Genomic DNA, 12,066 nt, shown 5'->3' with positions numbered 1-12,066 from the left:
ATTTAACTCCATGTTGTCCTCAGTGATCTGCACTCAGGGCCCCGTGATGACAAACTCAGATCGGAGTTTTTGGACATTTTCTACATTTCTGAGAAAGAAAAACATGAAGTCCCCCCAGCTCCCCACCCTTGTTTCTCTGGATGCTGGTTGACATGTTTCTGCGCCCTGATTGGATAAAAGCTGTCTTGGGTCATCCTCTGCTGACCTGTCAGAAAACAGAACATGCAGGAGAAACTATAACAATACAATGGACGGACTCCACAGTTTTAATGTCTGAGCACCACAGCCATGCTCACTGCACTCCTCTCTTCTCCTCTACTCATCTCTCAGGTGGTAGGAACCGCGAGCATGTTCGTAATGAGGAATAAGGATGGGGTGTGTCCCTGCAGCACAAACAGCAGCAGCATCACACACCACCTCTGCTAAAGTGTGACAGGGTGGCTCATGATGTCAGTGCACAGAGCTCTAAGATGATCTCTGGCTGTTACATTATCACAGCACAGACACGTTAGCAGTGAGAGCAGCTCCGTGTGCTTCATGCTTCATTAACAGCATGAAGGTCTGAGGAACACTCTGGTTCCTGTTCTTTAAAGCTCACACACACGTTTAACGGAGAGGGGGGCAGGACCTCAGGTAGTCTCACGTGGGTGAGTCTAGTTTCCTGGACAACAGGTCACCCTGTCAGTGTGAAACTAACACCACACTAGCCTGCACAGGGACCAATGCCGACAAGTGTGCACTGCTGATGGAGAAGTGGCTATGGTGGCTATTTCTGTGACGTTTCTACTCATTTTTCCATATGATAAACAACTGCCCAAACATCACAAGCACATTCTCTTAGTGCTTTTCTAACTTACACCCACCCAATTTACACACACATTCATACTCATCAGAGAGCAATTTGGGGTTAGTATCTTGCTCAAGGATACTTGGCATGCAGACTAGGGGAAGCCAGGAATCAAACCACCAACCTTCAGATGAGTAGATGACCTGTTCTACCGCCTGAGTTACAGCCACCCCAAATGTCACGACTACTTCACTATTAATTTTTTCATGCACAGCCTGTGTGGCATCTAGAACGGTTCTTATTGTGACACCGATTCCTGACCCTTCAGAAACCTGTGCATTGGATCCTCAGTTCTCAGTTCAGTTTAATTATTGATGCAGGGCTGTTATCAAACTGATTATCTTACTACAGTAAAAATGACAAAAGGCTGCATGACCTATGGCACTCTAAGTGGACAGATAAATGCCTATCTGTCACTCTGCTGTAAAATCCAAATCAAAAGTGGCTGATATATGGTGGCTGTGTGGAGGTTTCTTCCTGTTAAAAGGGAGTTTTTCCTTCCCACCGTTGCCAAAGTGCTTGCTCATAGGGGGTCATATGATTGTTGGGTTTTTCTCTGTATTTATTATTGTACGATCTACTGTACAATATAAAGCGCCTTGAGGCGACTTTTGTTGTGATTTGGCACTATATAAATAAAACTGAATTGAATTGAATTGAATTGTTCCCGGTTTTACCACAAACCTGGAAAGGCAAGTATCACAGTTAAATGAATTCAACAAACCGTGATTCATCCACAGGTTCAATTGCAGCACTACCCTTATGGCCCTTTTAAAGCTTTCAGTTACATCTTTGAGGCTGACTCTAAAAGTGTATATACTGTAGCTGCTATTGGAGCACCACAATTGGGTTCCTGATGAAAATAAATGGCTCTCGTGACCCAGTTCTGATAAAAACCAATAAAACCACAGAGTCGATAAAATTACATCTATTATAACCAGCAAAGATTTACTAATGTCACCAGAGATGTTCTTAAAGCTCTAGGAGACCAAATGCAGGTAAACAGTCTGATGGCAATGAAGGGTGGAATGACACTTGTCAGCTGAGAAAGGAGGGTGTGTGTGATGTTTGGTGATGCATGTTGCACCGTCATCCCTAAAAATACAGCAGCTAATGATTCTTGTACAGAAGCCCTCACTAAAATAGAAACATTGGCTGATGAAAACAGAATGCAGGAACAGACAGTTCCATGTTTATATGGTTTGACAGGATTTTGGGGAAATGGACGGCCTTCATATTGTCACTCATTACAAGAGTCATTGTAGCTGCGGTTGCTGCGTATGAACAACTGGATTTAAACCCTGTATCCTAACTGGATAACTCCTTATGATGACAATGATGATGATGTAAAATCCAAAGAACATGAACAAAATGAAGATGAAGTGTAAATTTAAATTCTCTTCACAATTTCTATATTTTGCTGAGCAGCTGAGGCTATTCCACCCTCCAATTCATGATGTTTTTACTTAAGTTTATGTTATTATTATCACCACTGCATCACAATTACACACAAATTTTATACTATAAAAATTATTTTAAATAATCCAAGAGTGGAAATGTGATGAAAAATCTGTTTCACCTGATCTGTGCCAATGACATGTAAGCTTTGTTTATCAAGCTGCTGCCTACATGATGGTGAGAATGAATGAATAAACTCCCAACTGCTGAACAGACAACAGCTATAAAGGAGCTGCTTGAGGACACCTGGTGGCCACTGTGAGGATGGCAGGTGTGGGGAGAGGACTGGAGATGAGGGAGTGTAGCTGCAGAGGGATTGAGGTGAGCTGGCGGTGAAACTTCATCACACATTTCCATCTATAATGGAATAATAATAATAATAATAATAATAATAATAATGGATTGCATTTATATAGCGCTTTTCGGGGCCCTCAAAGCGCTTTACAATGCCATTATTCATTCACGCTCACATTCACACACTGGTGGAGGCAAGCTACGGTTGTAGCCACAGCTGCCCTGGGGCAGACTGACAGAAGTGAGGCTGCCATATCGCGCCATCAGCCCCTCTGGCCAACACCAGTAGGCGGTAGGTGAAGTGTCTTGCCCAAGGACACAACAACCGAGACTGTCCAAGCTGGGGCTCGAATCGGCAACCTTCCGGTTACAAGACGAACTGCCCACTCTTTAAGCCACGATCACCCTAATAGTGACTCATCATGACAGCAGCATCCATCCAGGCTCCTTTACTGTCACACTGACTTGAGGCTCAGTCACAAGAATGGAAACACTTTGAAAAAGGACTTCCTGCTGCTGCGAACCCACTCAGTCATCTAACTGGAGGAGACAAACCTAACCTGGACTCTGTGACTGACTTAAAGGCTGTAAAGAGTGTGTGGGCTGTGTGCCAATGGCTGTGATGTATTAAACACAGCAGACAAAGACAGGATGCTGAGTTTCGATAAAACAACATGACATGGGGCAATCATAGTTAAGCAGTTCATTTTCATCTGTAGATTCAAGCTGCTCTTCATATTTTGTCCACCAGATGTCACCAAAGAGCACTGTGTTGTAAAGCTTCCAGCAATTAAGGTTCAAGGTTCTTTATTCGTCACATGCATAGTTACACAAGTATACACACAGTGAAATGTAACCTGACACACTCCTCGACTTCTGCAAAAGGGGGGAGGAATAGAACAATTAGACCTTTTTTTAATACAAGCTTCAGAACGCTTAATTTGCAAATTACCAGATTCCACCATGTTCCTGTCATGTGTAAAATGTAAAATAACCCAAACACAGAAGTAAACAAAAGCAAACTTTATTTTGACTGATGACAGAGTCTAGAATCTCAGAGTCCATTCAAAGAAACAGCAAACTAAATCCAGCAAACTCAACAGGAAACACACAAAGACCAACAACAGCACTGAGACAAAGACTGTGTCCAAATTCAGGGGTATGCTGAGGAAATATGAATGATGCTGACTGGATGAGCAAAAGCTCAGAAATACAATCAAAATTTTTCATTGTGACATTTTCAGATAGTTTGTGGACCTGTAGCTGCAATACATCAACATCTGTGTGCGTCTCATGAATTAAAGGCAAACAAGAAGTTGAATCCAGACTGAGGTTGGTTTCTCACAGAGTCACAACATCAGTTTGTACATTTCTAAAAAACAACACGAGAAACAGAGAAAAAACAGTGTGAAATAATCTAACATTGTAGTGTTTGAAAGCAGAAGGTGAGGAAAAGAAGGGAGGCTCTGGTGCGGCTGTCTGAGAGACATCAGTGAGACTTGAGCTGGATCCTTTCTGTGGGAGGAAGCAACCTCTGTATCGAGCCTGTGCTGAAGAATGTCTGTGAGCAGGAAGTTCAATATAGATAGAATGTGGGAGAACTCCATTTGACACACTCATATTCATCTTACTGCACACTTCAAAGATAAACACAGCAGACAACATGAACCCTAAAGGCAAATGTGTGCACAGAGGAAGGTGAAGAGCTCATCCCTGAAGTGGATCATCATCACGGCTGTTTGAAAACACATCAGATTTCAGACATGTTATGGTAACAAGAAGAAATCACATGCAGAAAGCATGCAGAGTCGTATCTGGAACACACAGACACTGTAGTGGAGATATCAAAGATAAGCATGGTTGTGGCACTGATTCAGTCTTTGAGCACTACAGTCACCCCGGTGTGTCGGCCAGAACACCACTTAAGGCCACATTGTCCCAGAGTATGAAGAAGGAGGGAGCTTGAGGTTTGGTTTGAGGCACTTTTAGTGCCACAACTCAATTTCTGGGCTGCGAAACACAATTCCCTGTGTATGGGTGTGTGTGGTTTTCTACAAAGGAAATAAACAATACAAATAAAAGATAAACAAAAAGAATAGACAAGTGACATACTCAAATATAGACATAATCCAATATATAACAACATAATCACATTTTTATACACACACACACACACACACACACACACACACATATATCTCAGAGTTTAAGGTCGACTATTGTATTATTATATTTTAAAGGCTTTAAAACCAAGTAAATGCTGAAAGTACAAACATCACTAATGTCACATAACTTTGCCGACATGTGGCCAACAGTAATGTTTTAATGTTCCTCATTATTCAACATTTTCACATAAATAAGTGACATCATATTCAGTACTTACGTTTAACAGTTTGCTGCTCCGCTTCTGCCATCTGCGGCAAAATTATCCACAGTGACTGCCGCGCTATGAATTGTGGGATATGTTGGGCCACGAAGTCTACACCGCCACAGCCTTAAAATTCAGGGAAATGAAGGCCGCATTTCAGGGCCGCATTTCGAGCAGCCTTTGAATTGGGACAGCCTTCGGCGCGCCGCTGTGATGTAATCGGCCTTAAAATGCAGCCTTTAAGGCTGCAGACCCTGAATTGGGATACAGCCATGAAGTCAAATCAAACCTGTGTCCAAATTTAGGGGACCCTTCCTACCCGGTCCACTGAGAATGGGTCCTTTGACGGCAGGGTAGGATGGAAGTGAGTGGCTGTAAAATTGGACAGGCTTCTAAGCTCTTACTTACCGCCCTTGCTTCCATGTTTTCCTGGTCGCCAGCGCCACAGTGGAAAAACTTGGAAAATGGACCCAGAAATGTCACTCCATTGTCTCCTACAAAGTTACAAGTATTATACTCAAAGTAATATAGCATCCACCATCCTCCTGCTTGCATATTTCTGAAAACATCTTAATGTAATGGCTCCCCTTTGTCACAAACACATTCTCCAACCACACACCCATATTTCGTTTTCAAACTCCATTGCAGTTTATTTCACACCTCAACCCTTTTTCTAAACAATTAAACAAATAAAAATTAACTGCAATAAATTACAGGTTGCAATAAAATAAACTAATTACTCTTTTAAATAACAGAAAAACAAACCATCTTCATGGTGTAGTTATTTTACGTATAGTTGTCGTAGTGCTGAGAGTTTCCTCCAGAGTGAGACCTCTTTCACAGTTCAGAGGATCTACGGCAGCAGAAACCTTCATGGAGACTAAAAGTCTCAAACACACAACAACAACATCACACTGACTCCACTCTGACATCAATAATCAATAATCAAAGAACACACAGATCAAACTGATTGATCAGCCATCAGAGGAGTCGGATCAATGGAGCTGCTTCTGTTGCTGATGTCCCCTGTTTGATCCTGGACCTGAACTCTCCCTGCAGAGGAGACACAAGACAGTCAGACAGAGACACACACACACTACAAACCTTTGACTTTGAGCTGCACTGTTTTTCCTCTGATCCAGATGTTCTTGGTTTGGACTCCACAGCTGTATCTCGCACTGTCTCTCTCTGTGGGGTTTTTCAGGGTCAGACTGAGGTCTCCAGTTTTCAGCAGGTCTTCATTCATCTTCGTTCGGACACACACACACACACACACACACACACACACACACACACACACACACACACACACAATGAGGAGGTTACTTCCCCACGTCACAAACACAAGTGTGGACTCGCAGGACAGAAATCAGAAAAATTTTGTTTATACTGTGTGGTGAATGCTTCAATAATCAGATTTGTTCTGCTGGATTGTCATTAACAAACAGCATCAAGCACACAGGAACAAATAGATAATCTCATTGATTATTCATTCATATATTGATTCTCATCCACAGAGCACAGCACTTTGTTTTGTACATTGGCACTGTGGTTAATGAGGAAATCCTTCATTCCTCATTAGAAGCAGCAGCAAAAATCAGAGTTAACAACCATTTTAACTAGGGCGATCGTGGCTCAAGACTTGGGTGTTCGTCTTGTAATCGGAAGGTTGCCGGTTCGAGCCCCGGCTCGGACAGTCTCGGTCGTTGTGTCCTTGGGCAAGACACTTCACCTACCGCCTACTGGTGTTGGCCAGAGGGGCCGATGGCGCGATATGGCAGCCTCGCCTCTGTCAGTCTGCCCCAGGGCAGCTGTGGCTACAACTGTAGCTTGCCTCCACCAGTGTGTGAATGCGAGAGTGAATGAGTAGTGGTATTGTAAAGCGCTTTGAGGGGTCCCGAAAAGCGCTATATAAATGCAATCCATTATTATAACTAATGGTAGAGGTGCTGCAATCTAGGCTAAGATAAGATGGCCTTTATTAGTCCCACAGGTGGGAAATTTGTTTTGTTACAGCAAAAGTGCAAAGTTATGTAGCATGTAGCAGGCTACATCAGTCTGCTGCCCTGACATTACATTTAGCTGGGATATTTAAAAGACATTCAGTCCATGTCCCAGCAGTGTCTTCAGTCCGCCTGTTGGCAGTAAAAGAAGACTGTAAGTTCACCTCTGAGCCCTCACTCTGAACCACAGTTCTTGTATTAAATAAAGATTAAGAATAAAATGCTTTATTATTAGGAAATAGGGCAAAGCTGTTTTTAGCTCTCTAATAACCAAATCATCAATCACTCTAATCATTTTTAATCATTATCTAATCACTTCTAATCAAAGACCTTTTACCCTCTTAGCTGTAATGTAGAGCAGCGGTCCCCACCCTTTTCTGCATCACGGACCGGTTTATGCCAGACAATATTTTTATGAACTGGCCTTTAAGGTGTCGCGGATAAATACACCAAAATAAAACCAGTACCGAAAAAAAGAAGATTTATTCATAACACACGTGAAAAGACCCAGGAAAACCGAGTTAACGATAAAAATGATAACAAAATAGCGTTATAAACAGATAAAAACCCTGAAAACCATACATTTCACACCCGAGCCTCAACTACATTGTTGGTACTAAAGTTGCCCCTGTGAATGAACTAAAGATATTCAAACACAGTAGCGCCACCTTGTGGATAGAGTTATATCACTGACATATGTTGATCCACCACAGTTTCTTGGATTCTGTCTGCAGGTGGCGCAACAGCACAAATACAGCTTCAAACGTTCACAGCAATGAGAGTTTGAGCAGCATTATGTCTTCAAACACTTGTCTTGTCTTTAACTGTAACACATTCCAGTCAGCTCGTGATGTTGAGCTGAACAGACCAGCTTTTAGTTTCAGTGTCTAACATTAAGACATTTAAAGTACTAAACTCGTAAATGTAATCTTTGATGTCAAACATCAATTATATAAATGTGATCATGTCAGATATGTAGATTTAAAACATTTCTACTTTCAGCTTAACACACAGTACCTTGTAGTTGCCCTTTCAGCTGGTCGGTCTCAGTCTGCAGCTTTGCTTCTTGTTCTGAAAAATTGCAAAATAAAGGAAATCTCACTGACAGCACACAGTGATTCACATGTTTTTATCTGTAAGTAAGAAAGTGACTGTGACTCTCATTCTGTTCATGCTACACTGAGCGGTGGTCTCCTCGACGTCCCCTCATCCTCCACCTCACACACTGCACAGCCACAGAACCACACCTGCTACAGATGCTGTGTGCCCACAGACTGTATGCAAAAGATGGAAGTATCCACACCACTCATATGATAATTTGAGGTGATAAACTGTAGGGACTTGTACTCATATAGCACCTTTCTACTCAGCCCTCAAAGGATGGATGATGGCTGTAACCATGCTGCTGTAGCTCTGTTCATTAATCAGGTGACCCGTATGCCAAATGGCTACAGAGGCTTGGGTTTGATTCATGATTATGTAGCATAGTTCATAAATACATTATAACCCAACAGTTGATTAGAGGTTGTTGTCTTCTGTCTGCATGTGGCGCTACAGCACAAATACAGATTAAAATGATCACAGAAATTAGGCCAAATTTGCTAAAACAGCCTGTGAGTGTAATGGTGAAACAGCACTAATAGGTTTAGTTAGTTCTATGTGTGCTGCTCTGTTTACTGAACACTGTTGCAGTCAGTCCATTACCTCCACAAAGGAGGTTAAAATTTTGGATGTGTTCATGTGCATGTCTTTCTTTCAACAGAGTCAGATGATCATCATAGTTAATTAAGTGGTTGGAAGATTTAAAATTCTCAATTCTGCCAACTGAACATATACGAGATTTTAATGAGGATGAATAATTAGCCGGCATGGAGGAAACGGACCTTTATTTGGTGGAGTGGCAACAAGAAGCCAAAAGGCGGGTGGCCGGTCTATGAAGCCTCCATCATCAAGCTAGCAGGTGCCTTTTCTCATATAATATTACTTTATTCTCGCTTATTTGGCACGGAAGCGTAGAGCTGCCACCCAGGCAAAAGAGAAATATAAGTATATCACGTTATAACGTGAAAGGTTTATTGTTCTAACAATATACTATCATGTTTATACAATATACTTTTCATGTTTGAACATTGTACGAACAATGTACATAATTATCACGTTCGTACAATATTGTGCGAACGTGATAATTATGTATATTGTAATAACGTGATATTATATTATACAAACATGAAAAGCATAATGTTAGAACAATAAACATTTCATGTTATAACGTGATATAGCTCTATTTTTCTTTTGCCTGGGTGGCAGCTCCACGCTTCCATAATTTGGTAATCAAAATATGTAACTTAATTAATTATATTGTGACGTACTTTTGCCTTTTCTTATTATTCTGCCTTCTCAGAAAGGGAAAAAAATACAAATAAAACTGTTTTACACTTGTTATATACAATAACTGTCAAAACCTATTCACATTTAATTTGGCTTTCACAGAAATCCCACCTCTCCGTCTGGCTACAGAGTACTTACCAAAGTTAGAAACAAAGCACAGTTATGCTTTATTAATGTTCGCTAATTACAATGTTCCACATTTCCTTGCTTTTTAAGTCATTTTTAGGCTTTTTAGAGTTTTTGGTTTTTTTAGCAGTAATGTTTCTGCCTATTTATTTCAGCCCATGAAATCGAATGCAGATCTTCCTGATGTGAGATTTACATAAATGTAGGTAATTTTGTTTGTCATTGTCATTAATGTTGTTGCTGTTGTTGTTTTTGTGCAGTTTGCAATCATATAAACCTAGCAAGCATCAGTCAGCACAGTGACTAACCTAAACTGATTCTTGCTTTATTCACATATATTATATGTAATTATATATACCTGCACATTGTACCTAGGGTTGCAGCCACTTGGCCCCACCCCATTGTTGTGACAGCCCTGATTGTACTTATACTGCAGCTGAACAGGGAACATTCTGCCACATTAACATTTGTAATACATGAATTTGTTTCTTACAGATGTCAAAGTCTCAACCTCATGCTGCCCTCCCCCATCCTCCTAAAGTAAGTATTTGTTGTTGTAGTTTTTATACAGTGTCTGTGTCACATGCTAATCATAATTATTGAAATAACTGTTTTCTAACAGATTTTCCAAAACACTAGTTATGTTTGTTGTCATTCAGACTAATACTACTGCTTAGACATTGCTTAGTGGTCATGCATGTTTGACAAGCTTGTTATGATACCAAAACAGTAGGCCTGTCACAATAATCGATATATCGACTTAACACACAATACATGTACATGACCTCAATAATTGTTGATGATGCAATTTATCTGCCATTATATTTACAAAAATAAAATATAATAATAACAACACAATAACATTTCTATTTGTTAGAAAATTTACTATTTATTCAAGTTTTTATGGTATCTAATATTTTGATACCTAATTTCCATGATCTAAATATTTATTTATTTTATTTTATATTTTGTTGGTTTGTCAATTGAAAGTGTGTAGATCTTGCATTATTATGGTGTTATATTATGATTATACATTCAAAGACATAAAATGGTCTTAAAATGACAATGACATAACTTGTCGCAATTGTTTATTGGTCAATATACCGACCAACAAAAAGTTGTTATCGTAACAAGCCTTCAAAACAGACGGTTTTATGATTGATAAATTCAAAAAATGAATACATTTAATTTCTCTGAGATTCTCTGATATTCAGTTACAGTTCACAACACAGCTACCTGTACATGCAGTATTATACTGTAAATATAAATCTCTGCATTTAGCATCCGACTAGAAGAGTCACAGTTACTGCCTCTTTTTTTTTTTTTTTACAAATACCTGTACTATTACTAACACATTTACTGTTTTACTTTTAGCCTGTGGATACAAATGCAGATTTCCTTAATTTAAGTTGTGCATTTTAATTACATCATGTTATTTTTATTATTATTTATTTATTTATTTTATTTTACATTCAAATATGATTGCTAGTAGGTAAAGAATAGTTCAACCTATAATTGATATTCCCAATTAATTTCTCACCTCTGATTGAATGCCTTTGTTTGTTTGCCTTTTTTGACTATAACAAAACATTTTTGCAGGATATGTATGGTGAATTTATATGCATTGATACAGTCGTAGTGCTTGACACATGCACAGAGCAGTAGATGTACTAAAAAGGAAATAATTACAATCATGATGTTGATTGCTAATGTCAGTATATAGTGTAACGTTCTCAAGAACCAGACGTTTTGGTCTCAGTTTGTCCGTTTATTCCGTGACAGGCAACAGGCCGTTAACTCCGGGGAGAGTGCTCTCATACAACACCTCACTTCAGCCCCGCACAGTCACACACAACAACCACAAGGACCCCCCCGCCCCTTCCTGCACATCCAAACATGTAACTTAAAGAAACAACAGCGTGCAGAGAACCAACCTGACTGTAACATAACACTTAACCATCGTTACACTGCCCCCCCAGCAATAAGTTCCTCGTCCCCGAGGGAACAACACAGTCTCTGAGGCGGGGTGGTAGCCTACGTTCCCTCCTTGACCTCCTGAGCCCCTGGGGTGTACACGGAGCTTCGGGGCTTTGAGGAGGAGAGTCCGAGGGAGGGGAACACAGCTCCGGCCGGGGGTCCCTCTGTGCAGGGTCATGGGAGCTCTGTACATGTCCCTCAGGGAAGGAGGGGAGGGACTGCCCTCTATAGGGGGCCATCCGGTCTCTGTGCAGCGCCACTTTCCTCCCTCTAGGAGGCAACTGCACCCTGTAAACAACTTCCCCCACTCGCTCCAGGACGCTGCAGGGCCCCACCCAGCTGCTATCCAGTTTAGGACACCGTCCTTTCTTTCTCTTTGGGCTGTAGACCCACACCAGCTCCCCAGCACGGAAGTGCCTCCCCTTAGTGGTGATGTCATAATTCCTCTTTTGGCGCAGGCCTGCCTTCGCCAGCTGCTCCCGGGCGTAGGAATGTGCAGAATCCAGCCGGTCCTGCAGCCTCCTTGCGTAGTCCCGGCCTGGTGGTGCCTCTGGCGCGTCCGGGGGCTTCCCAAAAGCCAACTCTGCAGGAGTTCTCAGCTCTCT

The sequence above is a fragment of the Pelmatolapia mariae genome, linkage group LG3_W (genome assembly GCF_036321145.2).
Source record: "Pelmatolapia mariae isolate MD_Pm_ZW linkage group LG3_W, Pm_UMD_F_2, whole genome shotgun sequence".
Classification (NCBI taxonomy): Eukaryota; Metazoa; Chordata; class Actinopteri; order Cichliformes; family Cichlidae; genus Pelmatolapia; species Pelmatolapia mariae.
This window is presented reverse-complemented; position numbering follows the sequence as displayed.